At 40.8% G+C, this 16,606-nt stretch overlaps 1 long non-coding RNA gene across 1 annotated transcript; it reads right to left on the minus strand.

The window, feature by feature from the left end:
- Nucleotides 1–4,857: 4,857 nt before the first annotated feature.
- On the minus strand, nt 4,858–13,792 carry LOC129455651 (uncharacterized). The gene is made up of 3 exons (XR_012359765.1): nt 12,235–13,792; nt 11,638–12,028; nt 4,858–5,899 (listed from the first exon to the last, which is right to left on the minus strand). It is a non-coding gene; the product is annotated as an uncharacterized lncRNA (long non-coding RNA).
- Between the last annotated feature and the right edge of the window lie 2,814 nt (nt 13,793–16,606).

The raw sequence follows: 16,606 nt of genomic DNA on the forward strand, positions 1-16,606 counted from the left end.
TAGGACTGAAAGCCGATCTTCAATGGACTTTTGTATCTAAAGTAGCATAATATGCAAAACACTCTTTACTCATCAAATCAGACTGCAACCAAAATCACATCCAGTTTTGTGCTAAAAGTTTACAGTTATAAAACAATGAAACATTTAGCTTTTACTAGAGTTTTTGTTGTTTAAAAAAATCTATTGAAGTGAAGACATGAGAAGAAATTATTGTGGTGGACTTTCAGTGAAGAACCCAACCTGTCTGTTGAAAGTAAGTGCAGAATTAAATTAAAAGTTGATGCTATAAATGCTATAAAATCAGGCTACACATCTGGACCTAGACAGATTTTCACAATAAAATATTGTTCTTTATGTTCTGTAAAGAGCTTGTTTAGAGAGATTATAATAGAAACCCTGAATATTTTATTAAAGAAAATCTGGTTTATTTTGCATGAATATGTATGATTTAACAACCAGTAAAATGTATAGTTTTGCTATATTTATTATTGATAACATTCAGTGTTTAGTGTTAGTATTCAGTGTTAGTATTGTTCAGTGTTAGTGCAGGAGGTTTTTGTACAGCTGCTGAATGGGTTTGTATCACTGTGGTGGACTTTTGGTGGAGGGACAAGACTCTCAGTTGGAAGTAAGTAAATCTCACTTTATTTTCAACACAAGATATTAAAAAAACAGAACAATAAAGAAGCAATACTGAAAAAAATGTAATACTCATAAAATACTTCATGCTAGATCATGCTTATTTATCTTCTGAATTTACTTAATTCAGTTAATATACTTGTTGATTGTGAAATGAATTTCACATTAGACAAAACTGTATATGTACAAATGTATGGATCAAACAGGCTATGATATTAAAATCTAAACATGTGAAAATATATACTTTTAAAAGCAAATAATATATATTTGATTGAACAAACTTCAAATTGTAACTGTTTATTTTTATATTGACTAATCATTATAATTTTTAAATAGTCTTTCATAAAACAGAAATGTCAACTTTGTTAACTAATATTTAACAGCAGTGAATTGTAAATAAAATCTAAATGTTTTAATCGAATCTAAATGCACAAATAAATGAAAAGATAAATGTATAAAATGTTTTATGTATAAGCATAGATACAAAACAATTGTATTTTAATTACTTTAATTTGATATTTTACATAATGTTTTAAAACTAAACGTTACTAAAAGTGTTTAACAATATAATTTTGTTTTAACGGGGTGCTGCACTCAGATCTGCTTGATTAACTAAGAGAAGTGAAAAACACAGAATGTGTGATAAAGACTTAACAGAAGAGAACAGAAACTTCACATCTGTTTCCATCTCTCTCTCTCTCTCTCTCTCTCTCTCTCTCTCTCTCTCTCTCTCTCTCTCTCTCTCTCTCTCTCTCTCTCTCTCTCTCTCTAGGTAATCGTCCCCCTACTCTAACGGTCCTTCCTCCCTCCAGAGATGAGTTAAATCAGGGTAAAGCTACAGTCATGTGTGTTGGCAGTAATGGTTTTCCCTCTGACTGGAAGCTGAACTGGAAGGTTGATGGTAGCAGCAAGAGCTCTGGTGTGAATTTGAGTCCCAGTGTACTGCAGAAAGATGGACTGTACAGCTGGAGCAGCAGTCTGAGTCTCACTGACAGTGAATGGAGATCAGCAAAAACCATCAGCTGTGAGGCCACACAGAGCTCCCAGAGTCCAGTTATCAAAACCATTGACACACAACAGTGTAATGCAGAATAAAACCACACAATTTACAGAATAGTAAATCTTAATAAAAATTACATGTTTTACTTTTTGCAGAGGTTATGTTGCTTTGGAATGTAGTTTATTGTAGTGCATAACAGCATAATTTATTAATTTGCTGATTCCTATATTTTGGTTGCAAAAATAAAATGCATTTTGGCTCAAATCAGTGTTATCGTTTTTACTGTGTTTTCATAAAATATCAGAAGCTTTAAACTATATTTTGATGTAATATACACAATATATACAGTGCTTCCAGAAAGTATTCAGCTCTTCACTTTTTGTTATGTTACACCCTCCAAAATGGATTAAATTCATTATTTTCCTCATTTCTACAAACAATTCCCCATAATGAAAACGTGAAAGAAGTTTGTTTGACATCTATGCAAATGTATTAAATAAAAAAAGAATAAATAAAATGTACATGTACATAAGTATTCACAGCCTTTGGACAATACATTGTTGAAGCACCTTTGGCACCAGTTACACCTTTAAGTCTTTTGGAGTATGATGTTACAGTACAAGCTTGGCATGCCGATTTTTGGGCAGTTTCTACCATTCTTTATCATGTTGGATAGGGGTCATTTTCAGATCTCTTCAGAGATGTTTAATGTGGTTCAAGTGTGGGCTCTCTTTTGTTATCTTGGCTGTGTGTTTAGGGTCGTTGATCTTGAGAGGTGAGTTGCTACAACTATTAAATGAAGTTGACTGTTTTTAACATATATTTAATAAGTTATAACAACTCATCTGTGGATATAACAACTAGTCAAAATAAATGATAATAGTAAGTTGAAATGACTTGTAAATCTGAGTTGATTTAACAAAATAAATTAAGGCAGCAAATTTTTTTACAATGTGTACATTGTTGCATGAATTGTGATAAATGGATTTAATGACCTCTAAAAATGTAATGACCTGTAGAAATGTTTGAACAAACATAAAGCTCTTACATTATAATGAATCAACTATTTGCTATAGTAGATAATAAGGGCACATGAACACCTTAATTAAACTAAGATTTTAAAATTAAAATAAAGATGTACTGTAATGTAGATTGTTTTCTATTACTGCAAACTGAGAAGTGGATAGTACATCCATGGCAAACATATCCAAGCACAAACTATCCCTCTCAACAGTCCAATGTGAGCTTCTCTTCTCTGTGCTGTCTGACTGAGGGAGGTTTTTGTATGACTCTATTTCACTGTGTGTTCCTTCCACTATAAGCACCCATACAGTAATAATCTCCTGCATCCTCAGGCTGAACTCTACGTATGTTGAATGTAAATATGAGTCCAGATTGACTTCCACTGAACCGATCTGTGATTCCAGATTGAAGTCGGTTTGCCTTGTATATTAAGAGTTTAGGAGCTTCTCCAGGTTTCTGTAGATACCAGCTCATGTCATCATCAACTCCACTGGTCCCAGTACAACTAATAGAGGCAGAATCTCCAACTTTAACTGACAGAGATTCAGGAGACTGAACCTCCTGATGAGAAACTGAGAAAAGATTTGAGCATAAATATTAGGGAAAAAGTTTGCATGTGCTATTTAATAAGTAACAATAATATTTAAGAACAGAAATAAGAATTCTAATGCCTAAAATGAAACGAAAACAGTAAAAAATATAAATAATAACCTTGAGCAAGCAGAGCCAGAGTTCCAAGCATCAGAATAAGAGACATTGTTTTTTTGTCGGTTTTTGCACGGCTGAATACACACAGATCACAAGTGAAGTTTTAAGAGCAGTGATATGCAAAACTCTCTATTCAGTTGTTTCGTGTGAATGCAAAATATTTAGTTACATCCTGGAATTTTACCCAAAACACTAAAACAATAAATGCAATTATTGCATTTGGGTAAGTATTCAAAATGTAATTATATGCTGTGTTCAGCATGAACCTTTCACATCACAATTAAGAAAAATAATTAATCGTTTTGACAGCTGGATATCTCTTTCAAATGTGTGCACTTTAAAAAACTGCTGCAGTTATGCTGTTTGCCAGTAACTTACTGTAGTAGATTAAAATGTATGTCAGTTACTGGCAACAGTTTGTTCGAAGTTACATGAACATTAAACATTAACAAGTCTTTATCTTTACAGAATTAAACTAAAATAACTGCCTCATGCAAAGCATTCTGGGAACATCCTTTTTCTGTTTCTTTTTTCCTTCAGATTCCCAGAATAGTTTGCGTGAGGCTGTTATTTTAGTGTTATTTTGTGTGCTGAACAATTTCATAATATTACAACAGCTGTTTATTCAATAATTCTGAGCAGAAATTATAGTAGAAATTCTTAAATGTTTTAATGTTGTATTCAGGCATGCTTTATTAACTACATTAATGTCTGAAAGCGAAGTAAAACCGACTGAATGACTGACAGATGTGTTTATAACTTTCTGAGAAGAACTGAGGTGTCATGAAACAGAAAAGCATTCAATGTACTGCAAATTTTTCCTATATAATGACATTAGATATCACATGATGAAAAGATTATATGTGTTTTATGCTTGTGTATCTCATGCACACGTGTGTTGACCTTATTTTTGTTCTTCTTTTATCACCTGCAGTCTCAGTTCATCAGATTCTCAGTAGTCTAACTAAGGGAGGTGTTTGTATGGCACTTTTTCACTGTGTAAAGTTGTTACTGATCACATGGACCCTCATACAGTAAACAACTCCTGCATCTTCAAGCTGGACATCATTGTTGGTCAGAGTAAAACCAAGTTAATTTCCTCCAGAATGAAAACTGCCTCCACCACTCATTCTGGATGGACTACTTGATGGCTTCATTGTTGTGTAATATATCAGGAGTTTAGGAGGACCCTCTGCCTTCTGAAGGTACCAGAATATGTAATAATCTTTTGATACTGAGCCCTCTGGATATCTATAAACTACAGTGTTGACCTTACAGTCAATAGAGATGCTCTGACCAATTTGAGCAGATTTAACTTCAGGTTGAGTCACAACAATAGAGAATCGTATTTGCTGCAGGTTGTTTTAATGTGAGCAGTTGTTGTGTTAAAAGTGCTTTAAACGTAAGCGGGAGAAATTACGGGGTTAAATTGACACAAACTATTATTATGTAAGAATCAAGGCTTGTGTTGTTAGTTTTGTAATGTATATGTAGATATATGTTTCTTTGATATCGCAGCGCAATTAATGAAATAAGCTTGCGCAACTTTGCAAAATGAAACAAAAATGAAAGAGGTAGAGAGCATCTGCTATAGTTTTACTAACCTCCTAAGACCTGGATGTCCACAAGTGGACATGACATTTTTTTTATGTTTGCACCATAATACTTAATTCTGTGAACTGGAACCTGTTGTACACAAACATGGACAAATACACTGCTTCATGTTCTTAGAAAACAATTTGGTTATTATATTTACTGGTTGTTCCTAACTCCAAAATAGCTGGTAGAAATCTAAAAAAAAGACAAACCAAAACCCGGGTCTTAGTAGGTTAATGAAAGCCAAAAAACCTCACTGAACCCTGTTGTATCACACTAGGAGCCATGTCTGATGGAAAAACATTTTGCTCTGTACATCACATTAGATCAATAGGCAGAAAGGCTGTCTTTTGTGGCGGTTTGAACACATTCTACACCACAAAAGCAATCCAGTCGAATGGATTTTTGACTACCTCTGAATGTGGTCGAAAGTGAATGAGCTCAAAGGGTTATACACCCTGTTTACACCAGTATTTAGCGTCTTCCACTTGTGATCATTGACCAAAACACATCTTAATACCAGGTGTAAACAACAGGAGACTGAACCTCTTGATGGGACACTGAGATAAGGTTTAAAAACAAAACAAGTGTTACTTTTAAACAGAATTGTTTGTTATACAAACAATGTAAATAAAGCATAACAACCCAAAGCTTTGCAAAAAATTAATTGTACATTTCCTGATAAAGTAGAAAACAAAATTTAAACCTTGAGTGAGCAGAACAAGTTACCCATAAGTAATGGAGACATTATTGTTTCTGGGCAAACCTTGCAGGACTTAAAGCTGATCTTCAGGGGACTTTTATGTCAAAAGTAACAAATATGCAAAACACTCTCCATGTAGCATATTATACATATATTGCTTTGAATTAAATTCTGTATGAATGTCTCGAGCAGTCTTATTTCTTCCCCTCTACACTTTCATAAAGATCCACCTGCTGTTATGATTTCGGTCTTATTGGCTGCTTTGTCTTTGTTTCACTTTGTGTTGTGTTTTTGTTTTGACAGCTCCACACGTGCGCGTCTTCCACCTGGTGATCTCATTACCTCTGACTTCTCTCACCTGCGACCCGCACCTGATTCTCATTATTGTCCAATCCGGTTTGATTTAAATTCCCCTCGTTTCCTTTGTTCATTGCAAGTTCGTCTTTGTATGTTCCTGCCCGCTAGCTTGTCTAGTTCTAGTCCTGTGAAGTCTGTTATCTGTTTCTCGTTTGATTTATTCACCGAGCTCTCTGCTGCCTTGTCTCCAGATTTCCCCGTCCTGCCGTCAGTCTCTCCCGATTGGTGTGTCTCTATTATCCAGCTGAGAACTCTCTGTCTGTGGTCTCTTCGAGCGCTGCTTCACACCGTGCGCTGTCCAGTCGCAGTGCGCTTTCGGGCGCGTAATTCTGCGCATCTCTCGGACCTCTGCAGTGCGCTGTCCAGCACGGATTCTGCTGATGTATTGACCGCCTCTCTCTCTCTCCCACCAGGATTCCCTCTCTGTGCCCTGTGAGGATTTCAGCAAGTTTTAGTGGATGTCCTACAGTGTTTCCCACTTTGTGACTTTTGCATTTTTCACATACACACACACAATTATACATGAAGACATTGATTATTTTATTATACATACCCACTGATTCAATTTATTAAAAACCCTCTGCATTGGGATCCTTGAGTTGTGTCGTTCATAACAGGACGAACTTGCCAAGTTATGGATCCCGCGGAGGTCGACGCCCTCCGATCTGCTCTCGCCCAGCAGGGCTCATGGTTGGGTCAACACTCGGCCCGTCTCACCACCACGACACAGGAGGTCGAGGATTTATCCACACGCATGTCCGACCTTTCCTCTCGCCTTGACCAAGTGCGGCAGAACACCTCGCAACCTAGTCAGCAGCATGAGACGGAGCCCCATGCCTCAGCCCCACCACCATATGATGGCGATCCTGCATCTTGTCGAGCGTTTCTGTCACAATGTTCTTTAGTCTTTGCCCTCCAGCCACGCCGTTATGCTTCTGAGCGCACCCGGGTTGCTTTTGTCATTACTCTGCTGACTGGCAAGGCTCGTGAGTGGGCTCCAGCTGTGTGGGATGCCGGCGATCCTTGCTGCCGATCCTTTGATGAATTTCGCGAGGAGATGGAGAAACTTTTTGATCGCTCCGTTCGCGGGGATGCCGCTGCGGCTCGGTTGGCACATTTGGTCCAAGGAAAGCTCTCTGTCACCGAGTACGCCATCAAATTCAAGACCTTAGCGGCTGCCTGCCACTGGAATGAAGCTGCTCTTCGAGCGCAGTTTGTCGAGGGGTTGACAGACGGACTTCAAGATGAGATCGCTATTCACGATCTTCCCCCCACTCTGGATGCCATCATGGATCTTGCTCTTCGGATCGAAGCTCGGAGGATGCTTCGCAGTCAGCGCCGTTCTCTGCGACAACGTGTGTTTGTGGATGAGACTTCCATTACTTCCTCGGCCCCTGTGTCACCCCCAGCCGAGTCGGAACCCATGCAATTGGGGCGCATGCGCCTGTCACAGAGAGAGAGAGAGAGGCGGTTACAGAATGCCCTCTGTCTCTATTGTGGAAAGCCCGGACATTTCGCCAAGACTTGCCCGTTAAAAGCCGCCGCCCATCAGTGAATACGGGAGTCCTGGTGGGCGCCACTTCTTCAAAACTCTCCCCCGTTTCCAGTACCCAACTCCCCGTCATTGTGTCCTTCGCTGGGCGTGATCATCCGTCCACTGCCCTTCTCGATTCTGGCGCGGAGGGCAACTTCATTGATGAAGCGCTGGTTCGCGCCTGGGGTATCCCGGTTGTCCCTCTCCAATCCCCTTTGGATGTCTGGTCCCTTAAGGGGCAGCAGATGGCGCGGATTACACACTGCACTTCTCCTGTGAGTCTCTCTGTGTCTGGTAATCATCGTGAGGAGATTGTGTTGCATATCCTTCATGCATCTCTATCTCCTATTGTTTTAGGGCATGGATGGTTAGTGCAACACAACCCTCACGTTGATTGGCAGCATAGTGTTATCTTGTCTTGGTCTCAGTCTTGTCATGTGTCATGTCTTGGTTCTGCTGTTTCTGGTTCTGTTCTTTCTCTTCCTCAGGTTCCGGCAGTCGATTTGACCGGGGTCCCGGCGGAGTATGCGGATATCGCTCAGGTGTTTAGTAAAGCCCGGGCCACCTCCCTTCCTCCTCACCGGCCATATGATTGCGCTATTGATCTCCTCCCCGGCACTTCTCCGCCTAAAGGTAGACTTTATTCGTTGTCGAGTCCTGAGAGAGAGGCTATGGACCAGTATATTAATGATGCTCTGCGTGCCGGTCTCATCCGTCCCTCCACCTCGCCCGCAGGGGCGGGGTTTTTCTTTGTTGAAAAGAAGGACGACTCCCTGCGTCCTTGTATTGACTATAGGGGATTAAATGACATTACTGTTAAGAATAGGTACCCCCTTCCTTTAATGTCTACTGCGTTTGAGCTTTTGCAGGGAGCGCAGGTCTTTACTAAACTAGATCTACGCAATGCCTATCATCTGGTGCGTATAAGAGAGGGAGATGAGTGGAAGACAGCATTTAATACCCCTACTGGACACTTTGAGTACTGCGTTCTGCCTTTCGGGCTTTGTAACGCTCCCTCAGTCTTCCAAACTCTGGTGAATGATGTGCTGAGAGACATGATTAACAAATTTGTCTTTGTGTACATAGATGATATTCTCATCTTTTCCCCCTCTATGCAGGAACACACTCAGCATGTCCGCCGAGTCTTACGCCGGTTGTTAGAGAATAAGTTGTTTGTTAAGGCGGAGAAGTGCGAATTCCATCGTAAGTCAGTTTCGTTCTTGGGTTTTGTTGTTGCCCCAGGTGAGATCCGTCCCGACCCAGCCAAGATCAAAGCGGTTGCCGAATGGCCAGTCCCCGAGTCCCGTAAGGATTTATTAAGATTTCTGGGCTTCGCCAATTTTTACCGGCGATTTATCAGAAATTATGGTCAGGTTGCTCAGCCTCTTACTGCTCTCACTTCCACTAAAGAGAGGTTTGTCTGGAATTCTAGTGCACAGGAGGCCTTTGATAATTTAAAGTCCCGGTTTATCTCTGCTCCTGTTCTCTCTATTCCAGATCCGGCTGCTCAATTTATTGTGGAGGTGGATGCTTCGGATGTCGGGGTAGGCGCCGTTTTGTCTCAGCGGTCTGCTAAGGATGGCAAGGTGCATCCCTGTGCCTTTTTCTCCCATCGGTTAAACCCAGCAGAGCGAAATTATGACATAGGTAATCGGGAGCTGCTGGCGGTCAGACTAGCTTTGGGTGAGTGGCGTCACTGGTTGGAGGGGACCTCGGAGCCCTTCCTGGTCTGGACGGATCATAAAAATCTCGAATACATCCGTTCAGCCAGGAGGTTATCTTCTCGTCAGGCTCGTTGGGCACTCTTCTTTGACAGATTTAACTTCACCCTCTCATACCGGCCCGGTTCTAAGAATACCAAGCCCGACGCTCTCTCTCGTTTGTTCGAAAATCCCGGTTCTGATGGGGACGAAACCATCCTCCCTGAGGGGCGGGTGGTGGGTGCCCTGCGCTGGGGAATAGAACAACGGGTGAGACGGGCCGGCCGGGAGGGGGAAGTGCCAGAGGGGTGCCCAGCGGGTCGATTGTGGGTACCGAATGCGCTTCGCTCCGAGGTCATCCGGTGGGGTCACGAGTCCAAGTTTGTTTGCCATCCGGGGGTTCGGAGAACGTTGGCTACCGTACGTCAGCGTTTTTGGTGGCCCTCTATGGGTCCCGATGTCAGACAGTTTGTGTTAGCCTGTCAGGTTTGTGCCCGCAATAAGGCCTCTCATCAAGCCCCTATTGGTCTGCTTAAACCGTTACCCATCCCCTCTCGTCCTTGGTCACATATCGCCATTGATTTTGTAACCAATTTGCCTAGTTCTAAGGGAAACACTGTTGTTTTGACCATTGTGGACCGCTTCTCCAAGGCGGTTCATTTTGTCCCTTTGCCCAAATTACCCACTGCCAAGGAAACTGCCCAGGTAATGATCGAACACGTCTTTCGCTTACATGGTCTGCCCACAGACGTTGTTTCAGATAGGGGTCCTCAGTTTATTTCTCGTTTCTGGCAGGAATTTTGTAGACAAATAGGCTCCACATCCTCAGACCAACGGGCAATGTGAACGGGCTAACCAAGATTTAGGTAGAGCTCTCCGCTGTCTGACATCGCAATATCCGAGCTCCTGGTGCCAACAGTTACCCTGGGTTGAATACGCCCATAATTCTCTCCCTGTTTCTTCCCTTAACATGTCACCTTTTGAGGCGTCCATGGGGTTTCAGCCCCCTTTATTCCCGTCACAAGAACCTGATGCGGTGGTTCCGTCTGCTCTTGCTTTTGTCCGTCGTTGCAAACGCACCTGGAGAAAAGCTAGATTTACATTACGTCAGGTTTCCAGACGAACCAAAGCCGCGGCCGATCGTCACCGTAGAACCGCGCCCCGCTTTATCTGTGGGCAGAAAGTATGGCTTTCGTCCAAGGATTTACCTCTCCGTGAGCCTTCTCGCAAGCCGGCTCCACGATTCCTTGGGCCATACAGCATTGTTAAGGTTATCAATCCCGTGACGGTCAGGCTCAGATTGCCCCCAGCACTCGGTCGGGTTCACCCAGTTTTTCATGTGTCTAAACTGAAGCCTGTGTATTTTTCCCACCTTAATCCTGTTCCCTCTGCCCCCACCCCTCCCACCCCTCAGCTTATAGATGGTGCCCCTGTGTATTCAGTTAAATCTTTACTGGATGTGCGTCGCCGGGGTAGGGGATTTCAATATCTCGTAGACTGGGAAGGATATGGTCCGGAGGAGAGGTGTTGGGTACCGGCCCGGGACATTCTGGACCCTGGGCTGATAGAGGATCTCCGTCGGCGACGGGGTGAGCCTCCTCATGGACCGCCCGGGGGCGGTCGTGGGGGGGGAGTCCTGTTATGATTTCGGTCTTATTGGCTGCTTTGTCTTTGTTTCACTTTGTGTTGTGTTTTTGTTTTGACAGCTCCACACGTGCGCGTCTTCCACCTGGTGATCTCATTACCTCTGACTTCTCTCACCTGCGACCCGCACCTGATTCTCATTATTGTCCAATCCGGTTTGATTTAAATTCCCCTCGTTTCCTTTGTTCATTGCAAGTTCGTCTTTGTATGTTCCTGCCCGCTAGCTTGTCTAGTTCTAGTCCTGTGAAGTCTGTTATCTGTTTCTCGTTTGATTTATTCACCGAGCTCTCTGCTGCCTTGTCTCCAGATTTCCCCGTCCTGCCGTCAGTCTCTCCCGATTGGTGTGTCTCTATTATCCAGCTGAGAACTCTCTGTCTGTGGTCTCTTCGAGCGCTGCTTCACACCGTGCGCTGTCCAGTCGCAGTGCGCTTTCGGGCGCGTAATTCTGCGCATCTCTCGGACCTCTGCAGTGCGCTGTCCAGCACGGATTCTGCTGATGTATTGACCGCCTCTCTCTCTCTCCCACCAGGATTCCCTCTCTGTGCCCTGTGAGGATTTCAGCAAGTTTTAGTGGATGTCCTACAGTGTTTCCCACTTTGTGACTTTTGCATTTTTCACATACACACACACAATTATACATGAAGACATTGATTATTTTATTATACATACCCACTGATTCAATTTATTAAAAACCCTCTGCATTGGGATCCTTGAGTTGTGTCGTTCATAACACCTGCAGTATAATGTATTGTGGAGGTTTTTGTACGACGCTTTAACACCGTGTGAACACCCAGCTGTCGTCCTTGTCATATTCACTCTGACAATAATAAACTCCTATGAATCTATAGGCTGGATAGAACTAATGGTCAGAGTAAAATCAATGTGATTTCCACTCTCAGTGCCACTGAATCTTTCAGAAACACCTGAAGCTCTGTCTGATGTTTGAGAGATCAGGAGTTTAGGAACTTCTCCAGGAATCTGATGGTACCAGTGCATACAATACTGAGTGGAACCTGTTGTCTTAACACAGTTTATTGCTGGTGTATGTTTACACTGAATGGAAACCATTTGACCAGGCGACACTGTTTGATCTTCCGATTGAGTCAAAATCTGCCCAACAGTAACTGAAAAAGAACAGAACATATACAATCGTTCACTGTTTGGCATATTTAAAGCATCACACTCAATTAAGTTTAATCATCTCAAAATGTTTAGTGTTAACAAATTAAAGTTAATGTTCATCTTCATGTTCTTCTGAAAAGTTAAAGTGTACAAAGATTAAAGCATATTTCTGTTTATGTATCTAATCTATAAATTATTAAATACTTACCCAAGGTGCAGGTTGTAAGTACACAAAAAATAATTGATATTAAATCCATGTTGTGTTTTAGAAGCACAATTTAGATCTAGAAATCAGTCAGTCATAAAATCTTAAACACAGAGAGGTCTATAAACACTTTCAGAGCAATGAAGCATGAAGTTTCAATGCAAAGTGCCTTCAACATGTAAATGTTTTTCCTCTGAACAAGAAATTATTTTTATGTGTAACCAGTGAGAACATCTGGCTAAATGTTACTGCAAAGTACAAAAATATCCTTTAAACATATTTCTAACTACAGCCCTAGAAAAAGTGAAGAATAAAAAGAATACATTTCCTAAACATTATAAGAAAATGGTTGTGCTCCCTTATTTTCTTTATTAGGATTTTCCGGACATACAGCAAGTTATAATGTAAAGATTTTTTTTAATAATGTTCTGTATGTAACGTATGGTATATCTGCAGGTTTGTTCTGCATCTTTGTTTCATCTTTACACTTGCAGTAAGATCGACCAGCAAAAGTAAAGTGTGCTAGAAGTTTTTGTAAGCTGATTTAACATCCACTTTAGGTTTGTATTCTCTCATGTTGACTGTAACAGTAATAAACTCCTGAACTGTCTGATATGTAACAAATTGGGAGTTTGGGATCTTGAATCTGATGGTACGTTGACATAATGAAGAGTTTATAACAGTCCATTGCTGTAGCTGCACTGTGTAACGTGTGGACATGCAGGCAGAGGCAGCGGATCCAAATGCAGCAAAGTTTATTAAACATTAAGCAAAGTAGTTCAAAGACAAGTCTGAAGCACAAAAACAGAAACAAACATAAAGTCAAACTGCGTAATCCACATATATTCAATGATTGACCACAGACAATGGAAACACTAGGGCTATATAATCAAGGATAACAAGACACACTTGGAAAACAATCAGCACACGGACCAATGAACAAAAGAACTACAAAGAACTACAGATGGATGACAAAGACAAAACTTCAAAATAAGATTATGGGACAGGGAGACACGGCACATAACCGTGACACACCTGGGGCACGTTCAAGCTCACACCGGTACGAAACGTTTTGTTACGTTTTTTTCCCGGGTTGAACGACATGTTTCCTGGAAACGGTGTGCAACAGGGCTGCGCTCAGCCCCGACAAAACGTTGCACAACGTTGCACAATGTTTATTAAACAGAAACGGTGATGTATTGAACACCCTGTTGTGATGACGCAAGAGTTGCAACTACGGTAGCTGAGAGGCCATTCTTTGTGTTCTTTTTTAAATGTTTCTGAAGCCTGATGAAATCGTTATAAATGTGTGTTTAATACTGTAAAATACCCTCAATGTTACAGTCACTGACCTTGCCGTCCAGAATGAAAGACAACATTCCAACTTGAACCCATTGAGTGAGCTGTCTCTTTACTACCGCGTGGTTTTATACATCTTGTCGCTGATTGGGCCGACATTTCTGACACACCCACCAAACAAGAGAAAACGCTTCTAAAACCTGTTGCACGCCGTTGCACACCGTTTCCAGGAAACATGTCGTTCAACCCGGAAACCGTAGCAAAACGTGCACCGGTGTGAGATTGAACGTGCCCCAGGTTTTAGATGCGTTTTCTCTTGTTTGGTGGGTGTGTCAGAAATGTCGGCCCAATCAGCGGCAAGATGTAAACCACACGTTACTAAAGAGCTCGCTCGATGGTTTCAAGTTGGAAGTTTGTCTTTCATTCTGGACGGCAAGGTCAGTGACTGTAACATCGAGCGTATTTTACAGTATTAAACACACATTTATAATGATTTCATCAGGCATCAGAAACATTTAAAAAAGAACACAAAGAATGGCCTCTCATCTACCGTAGTTGCAACTCTTGCGTCATCACAACAGGGTGTTCAACACATTACCGTTTCCGTTTAATAAACGTTGTGCAACGTTTTGTCGGGGCTGAACGCAGCCCAGTTGCATAAAAGTTAAAGAGTAGCCTTAAAAGTTAGTCATGAATTTTTTCTTCAAGACTGATCATAACTGTTTTAAGTATGTTACATTGAAAGGTAGATTGGTCTAATTTAAATCCAAATAATAAGACTGATTAGCCCTAACCAATTGCTAGTTAGTCAGAATCATTCTTAAGACGCAGTCTTAATGTCACGGCTATGTTTATGCAACCGGCCATTAGTGTGTCTCAATCAGCTCCCTTGTTCAGGAGTCAGGGCACTGATCAGGGAGTCGGCCATTTTAAGGGCTGTCTTGATCTCAAAATCCGTCCAGTGCACTGGAATGTTCGTTCCCTATCAATTCCCACAATGCAACCCAAAAACCAGTGAGCATCGATGGTCCCTATGTTCCCTTACCGGATCCAACACAATAAACTTCATGAAATGTGACAGAACTTTTATAAAGAAAAACTTTGTTTTAGTTTTAAATATAAACACACATCGCTACACAGTAAGGGACCACAATCTACTCAATATTTATAATACGTAATTATTTCCCTCCAATTTTATGCATGGATATGTAAGAGAATAATCATGACAGGGTTTTTCACAATGTACTGTTTAAAATTAAGTCAAGAGAAATGTTGGTTCTGCCGGTTGTTGATGAGTAACAGCTGTGAGTGATCACAATGCGCTTAAGCAGCCATGTGACAGAAAAATAAGTGAACAGTCCCAATGTCAAGTGAGCGAGTCCTTACCAGTGCCCGAACCTGTGTACACGATATACTGATTCACAACCTCAGGAGCTAGGGAACGAATTTAGACACAGGGACAATTTGAGCTTCAGATTGAGTTAAAATTACACAGTATCTGAAAGACAGCACAGAAAATACAAAATCATTTATTTGACACTGTTGAGCAGCACATTTTACTGCAAGAAAATGTAAGTGGTCCTAATCTTAAAAATAATAAAATTTTAGATTTTTATTATAATTTGTTATATAGGCTACTACTTATTCCAGATGCAGGCTATTAATACACTAACAATAATTGATGTTAAAGTCATAATATCCTAAACACACAAGTCCACATTCTCTTTTTCTTTTGGTAAGGAACCAAAATACTTCCATAATATTATTTTTCCTACAATGCAAGTCATTGGGACTTCTGATTGGTTTGTTAAATAAATCCTTAAAAAAAATTCTTTGTATTTATCAGAAGAAAGGAATGTATTCAGGTTTGTAACAACCTGAGAGTGAGTAAATTATGACCGAATTTTCATTTTGGGCTAAACTATTCCTTTACTGTAATAAGCTAATGAACTGTATGTGATTATAGGGAGTCTGTTTGGGGTTTCCAAAAAGAAATTGAAACAAGTGAATCCCGAGATTCAATGCATGACCGTCAAGTCTGGGTATTTTGAAATAAATATTCAAAACTGTAGTTAAATAAAAGTGTATATTTTGCAAATTAAAGGTCCTTGTTTTATTAATTTAAATAATGTTTTAGTGATGTGAATTAATATTATTGCTGCAATATTGTGGTGTTGTGTTTTACTTTTGTATATGTCTAAGGTTGGTGAATTTTACATACTGCTGGATAGTTTAATTTACATCAATGTATTATATTTTCTAAAATAAAAAAAATGTCTAAGTCTGATAGGTCCCACCTGCTGTGTCCCGCTGACATTTCAGTTCGCTTTGTGGCCTTTAGAGACTGCAGCCTTATAAGGGCCCATGGCATACAGAGGTTAGCATTGCTACTTTGTAGGTGTGAGCAAAAAATAGGTCATTGAAATTTGGCCCTCTTTATGATGTCATAAGCGGCTCTTATTATAATAATACCGCCCCCTTAATGTGCACTATCCAACCACAGCACTGCTATTTAGTGCAAAGAGAAAGAGAGAGACAAGAAGGACTTGACAACACAATTGAGTTTCAATTACAACAAACCACCATCATTGTAATCAGTGTTTGCATTTCATCCGCTCATTTGCATTTTAAAGGACACACCCAAAACGACACATTTTTACAAAGTAGCAACGCTAGCCTTTGTATGCCATGGGCCCTTTAAATATCGAGCCTTGCCTTCAAAGGCCGGGGCCTTAAAGGACCCAGAACCTGGATGCACCCAATGTCTTTGGCAGCATGAAGGCAGCTCTGGGAAACGCATTTGGACGGCCTTCATAGGCAGCCTAATGCAATTCTGTTTGAAATATAAACAGAGAGTGCCTTTGTGATAACTCATATTTGAACTACAATATTAATTTCTCCATAGAAATGCAATCAAAAGGTGGAAAAAGTGATGATAAAACTTTATTTACACAAAATTTGTGCATCAGCCGCTTTTTTGGTCCCCATTTTATGTAAAGATTCAGGTAGTAAACCAAACATTGGATTTGGATGTGCCTTGATGCCTTCCTGCCTTTAGGGCTGCATCCAAAATCTC

The sequence above is a fragment of the Misgurnus anguillicaudatus genome, chromosome 20 (genome assembly GCF_027580225.2).
Source record: "Misgurnus anguillicaudatus chromosome 20, ASM2758022v2, whole genome shotgun sequence".
In the NCBI taxonomy this organism is placed as follows: domain Eukaryota; kingdom Metazoa; phylum Chordata; class Actinopteri; order Cypriniformes; family Cobitidae; genus Misgurnus; species Misgurnus anguillicaudatus.